Below are 5518 nucleotides of genomic sequence, written 5' to 3'. Positions count from 1 at the left end.
CGAGTTTTTTTGCAGTATTCGCGAGCCGCTTGCAGCGCAACACGCGAATTTACCCCAAGGTCGAGTACGGGCGCGGCCATTTTGTTTGCGTGACGTATTTCCGTTTCCGCCCGCTATGTATAATCTCGCGCAGTAAGCGCATTGCGAGTAGAGGTTCGCACGAGATCGCGCGGGAAATCTAGAGGTTCGCACGAGATCGCGAGGAAAATCTCGCGCGAACTGACTTTCGCGCTCGGAAACGGGCGCCGGCCATCTTGTTTTTCATTCATTTCCTGTGTCTGGGCATGGTGTTTAATCCTCTTGATATCTTTCCCATCCTTTGCTTGTTTTCAGTTTTTTTTTTACGATTTTGCTTCTTATCTATCCCTCTCTTTTCCTAGCTGTATATTTTTGTCTTTTCTGCTATTTTTCTTTACTTTTAAACTACTTTTGTAAACTCTTTTCTTTTCTTCTTCCCTATCCTATTCTTTCTTAATTTTCTACTTCTTCCTACCTTACCTGCCCAGACCATGGTCAAGCCAGGCGCCGTGAAGCTGCCCAGGCACTTGAGGGCCGCAGCGGCGGCGGGGAGTAGTGCTGGACCCAGTGGCAGGACAGCAGGCGTGAGATCGAGGGGGGAGCAGGTGACGCGCCGGGAGATATTCAGCCCGGAGGAAGTGGGCGCGCTGGTGTACTTTGTCCAGCGCCGCCTGCCCAGGACCATCGCGGGAGGCGGCAGGATCGCGGCCGGCGGCTATAACATGCGGGAGCGCCGGAAGCGGTGGGAGAAGGTGTGCTGGGCCATATCCCACCTCTACGGGGTCCAGCGCACCTACAGCCAGGTCACCCATCGCTGGACGGACCTCCTGGACCGCGAGCGCGACCTGCTGGACCAGCTCGGCTTGGAGATCCCCGGCCTTGGTGAGTAGTAGTAGCCATTGGCATTTAATCACTCACTACTATGATGTTTTCTCCTGCTCTGTGTTGTTGTATTGCAAATATTTGTTTTTTACATGGAGCAAGCCAATAATGCCGCTGATGACGATTACATTGTAGTTAAATTATATTTCAAAATCTTCTGTGCATTTCAGGTGCACTGCTCTCCTTCTCAGTGGGGTTGCTACTATGCTTATTTGTTTTCTATTTCGTGGTCTCATTGGCCTGAGTAACTATTATGTATGAGTGTACTTAACAGAACTGCGTAATGCTAGACACTAGGGGGCAGATTACATTTACAAGCCCCTTGCGCCACGTTTACGTTGCCTTGCGTGACGCAACAGCGGCGTAAACGTGCCGCATCCCTGCAAGTCATTTACAGCATGACGCATCTAGGGAGATGCGTCACGTTATAAAGCCATGGGCCTGCACCACAATGGGTGCGTTCCTAGTACGCAGGGTGGGCGGTCCAGCGGCTGTGCGCCTCGCAAAATTGCCTGCGTGAAATCTACAAGATTTAACGCAGGCACTTCTGCGCCGCTGCTACGTCAATTCAATTCCTTATGTCTGCTCGAAGCAGGCGAAAGGACTGACACAGCATGTAAAGTATTGGGTGGCCCTGAGCATTACTGGAGTTGCATTGCGTTGGCGACGTGACTCCAGCGATGCGCCGCTCTTACGTGACGAGATGCGTCACGCAAGTGCCTACCCTTGCGCCAGGGCGCGCCGCATTGTAAATGAGGCACATCTGCCGTGTCGCAAGGGTAGTTTTGCGTGACGCATTTGATCTGGCGCATCTCTGGAGATGCGCCAGAACGCGTAAGTAAGTATGCCCCTAAGGGGCAGAATTGCAATTACCGTCGCATCCCTGCAAAGTAGCAGGGATGCGCCATTAATTGTGCGGCCCGCTACCACCACCAAACATGGTGCGCCGTATTTGCAATGCGGCGGCGGCGCCCCATGGGCCCAAAACGTCACCGAAGCTTTACTGCTGGAGTTGCGTCGCAACGATGGCGCAGCTCCATCAATGCTCTGGGGTACCCTATCTCCCCAATGCTGGGTCAAGCCGTACGTCTGCTTCAAGCAGGTGCAGGGTTTGTGTGACGCATCATTGTCCTAAAGGTGACTGATTGATATTTTGTAGATTTCCCTCAGCCACTATTAGGATGTGTTCCAGCGCAGGAATGCCCTCCCTTGCGCCGGAACGCCCCCTGATGGCGCAGGGCTTTATAACGGGATGCATCTCCCAAATGCGTCACGTTGTTATAATATTATACGCCGCACCATGGCGCCCTTTTTTGTTTAGCTGCTGCGTCACAAAAGTCACGCAAGAACGGCGCAAAAGAGCCGCAAGGGCTTAAATCTGCCCCTTCCTTTGTAACCCTGACAATAAGAAAAATAGTGGCGGTGGATTGATAGTTTGAATATTTAAATGACTGGTAATGTAGCAGGCAACTGTTAGTGTTGTCACTGATCTGACTGAAATCACAATGGAGTTTGTCTGTCACTTTGCGTCTTGCCTGCGGACTGCTGCCTGCCAGTCCTAGGTGAACGTTTCAGTACTTTGTTTAGTGAGTTACGTGACTTTCGAAGTCACAGGTCCGCATATAAATGAAAAGTAACCATAATCAATATAATTTCGCAGAAATATTTTGTTATTGTTCTTTTGAAATGTTTGATTTGGTTGACATTGACAAGCAACAATCATCCATGTTTTCTGTTCTTTCTTTCATGTTGTACGTCAGCTCCCCCCAGGGGCGAGAGGAGGACACAGGAGCAGCAGGCGGCGGATGCTGTTCATCAACAGGGCCAGGATCGGGCAGGCGAGGGCTCCTCTGCTGGCCCCAGTAAGTTTTCATTTTAGACTAGTACCTATTTTTCCTAGCGTTCCTCATTTGACTTTTTTCAAAATTGTCTTTGCTCTTCTTGTAGACTGTATCTAAATTCTTATCCTGCCTCTACTATGACTCCCTGTGGTATTACTAGATTATTCTTATTAGTCTGTCTGTGTAGCTAACTAAGATTGCACGGTTGGCGAAACTCCCATGATTCTAGTCAGCAATAGCTCTATCAACTTAGTGCAGTCCTCTGGGATTGTCCATAATGTCTTTTGAAGTGTTCTATCTGGACTCATGCTTGCAAAAATTGCAAAACCTTTCGCTCAGTCACTCTAGTCTGGACCAAAAAACACAGATTGTATTTAAGTTTAAAAGCTTTATTAAAAGTAAACACATTTATTAAAATGAAGTCATAATAAAACTAAACGTTTAACTGATAATGGAAAAGTGGTTAGTGCTGACGATTAATTGAAGACATTTCTTGTGGTCGAGCCGAGCTCTCACCTGGTTTCAACTTGATCTTGTTGTTAGAAGTCCATCTTCTGTCTGTGTGGAGAAAAATGGTGCGTGTTAAAAAAACAGCCTTCATCAGTTGTGCCAAAAAGTGCAGCAAGACAACCTTCCCTGGAAAAAGGGACATTTTTTTTTTAACTTTAACGACAGTCACAAATTACATTGTTTTCACATGTCTTCATTCCTAGACCAAATACTAGTGACTGCTTTATTCTAACATTCTTAAATGTACTTTGTAGGTGGAACATCTGGTGGCGGGGCCAGTGTGGAGGTGGTGGTGCTCGACACCGAGGCGGAGGGCGAATCGGGCGATGCTTCAGGGGAGGAGGCGGCGGCGGCAGCTGTGAGAGTTGAGACGGTGGTGGTGGCGGCCAGAGGTAAGCTCTTATATATTCCTTACTTATTGAGATTGAAGACTAGCTGGGAAGGCAAGAATATGAGATGCATGGCTGGGTGAATGATGAAGCAATGATGGGTGGAAGGACAACAGCCTGGGTGGGTGACACAGAAACTGTATGTGTCCATATACCTGGATCATGCTACTATCTGACTCTTAGATAGCATATGTGTATCTAGAGCAGGGGTACTCCTAGTACGGCCCGCGGGCCGGTGGTGGCCCGGCAAGCCTTCGTTGGCGGTGCGCTGACCTTGCAGACAATCACTGCTCCCCCGGCCCCCACAGAGCAGAGGCTTTTTTGTATTTCACCTGTTAGCGCCCCTGCATCTCCACTCTGACAATCACTGCTCCCCCGGCCCCCACAGAGCAGAGTGGAGATGCAAGGCCACAAAGAGGTGAAATAGAACTAAGCCTCTGCTCTGTGGGGCCGGGCAAGCAGTGATTGTCAGGGTGGAGAAGCAGGGGCGCTAAAACAAACAAAGCCTCAATAATATGTTAATGGTCTTTTAAAGACCTGTTAAGTACTTTGGTGTTGTTGTCTGTGTGTGCGCGTTGAGGAAGCGGTCTCAACCCGGGCTGAAGGCTGACACAGATAGACACACACACAGTGAGATGACAGAGGGAGAGGGAGGGCAGGAGGGAGAGAGAGATGGAGGGAGGGCAGGAGGGACAGCAGGAGGGAGAGAGATGTATGTAAATGCTGGGTCTGGTGGCTCAGTGGATGAGGGCATCTGCTGCAGGGACCTGTGTGCAACCTCATGGTCACAAGTTATCGTTTTGCTTTAGCCCCGCCCCCTCTGACTCCGCCCCCACCAGTGCGGCCCTCGGCCCCAAACTACACTGTAAATGTAGCCCCTGAGAGAAAGTTTGTGAGTACCCATGATCTAGAGAGAGTAGACGGTCAGTGGATGAAGTAAGTGTAACTTTGAAGAGCATGTAACACTAACACTGCACCCGCACGTCCGTTCCAGTGTAGGAAAGGCAAGGAAAAGAACTTTTAATTTTGTCCAAATACTACCATAAATAGTAGCAGTAGTTTGTATTGCAAGCACTGCATAGATCCGGTTATTATGGTGGCCACTCCCTACCTCTCTTAATAAGTTTAGTAGTACTCAGTCATTCATGTGTGGATGTATCACTGCCTGTCACTCAATAAAAAGCAAAGCACCTAAAGTCATCCCATATATAAGCAAAAACATCCCATGTGAAGTGATAGATAATCAGATTATTTATCTTCTTCAATTTTCCATTTCTAGTACTCATTTCCACTGTAGGGTGAAAGTTAAATTAATTAAGCAGTAGCCCTTGAGTTGTAACAGAGTATTCTCAGTGCCACCCGTAATAGAAAAGTAAGAGATTCACCACCTGCATGTACTGGACGGGTACAGTAACGCAACGGCAACGCAAGTCTAGGTCACTCCTCATGGCGTGCGTCTCTTTTTCTCGGGTGCAAGTTTACCGCGCTGGCATTATGCCGGCTTGCAGAAAATAACGTACCAATTTTCCAAAACAAGAGACAAGAAGAAGAATAAGACTGGTGTACTTTCATAGTCGACTCCAATGGAAGTCCACAGTGCTCATAGAATTTGTTCCTTAAACTCCCACTAATGTTAGAGCAAGGATGAAGAAGTGTGAGGTTAGATAGATACTGGCCTCAATAGTTATGTAATGCGCTTGCAAGTTGCTAGTTGTACTGCAGCACACATTTCTGCTGAATGATTGAGTTAATCTTAAAGAGCATTGGTTACAGACTATGTCTTTCTTTCTTCATATAGGTTCTCCTTCCAAACGAACAAGGAGGAAGGAGCTGGCTAGAGCGGCCCGGCAACGGAGAATCGAGGCCACTGTTGCGGAA

Source organism: Lissotriton vulgaris, unplaced genomic scaffold (assembly GCF_964263255.1).
Source record: "Lissotriton vulgaris unplaced genomic scaffold, aLisVul1.2 SCAFFOLD_8069, whole genome shotgun sequence".
In the NCBI taxonomy this organism is placed as follows: domain Eukaryota; kingdom Metazoa; phylum Chordata; class Amphibia; order Caudata; family Salamandridae; genus Lissotriton; species Lissotriton vulgaris.
Note: the sequence above shows the minus strand (reverse complement) of the source record.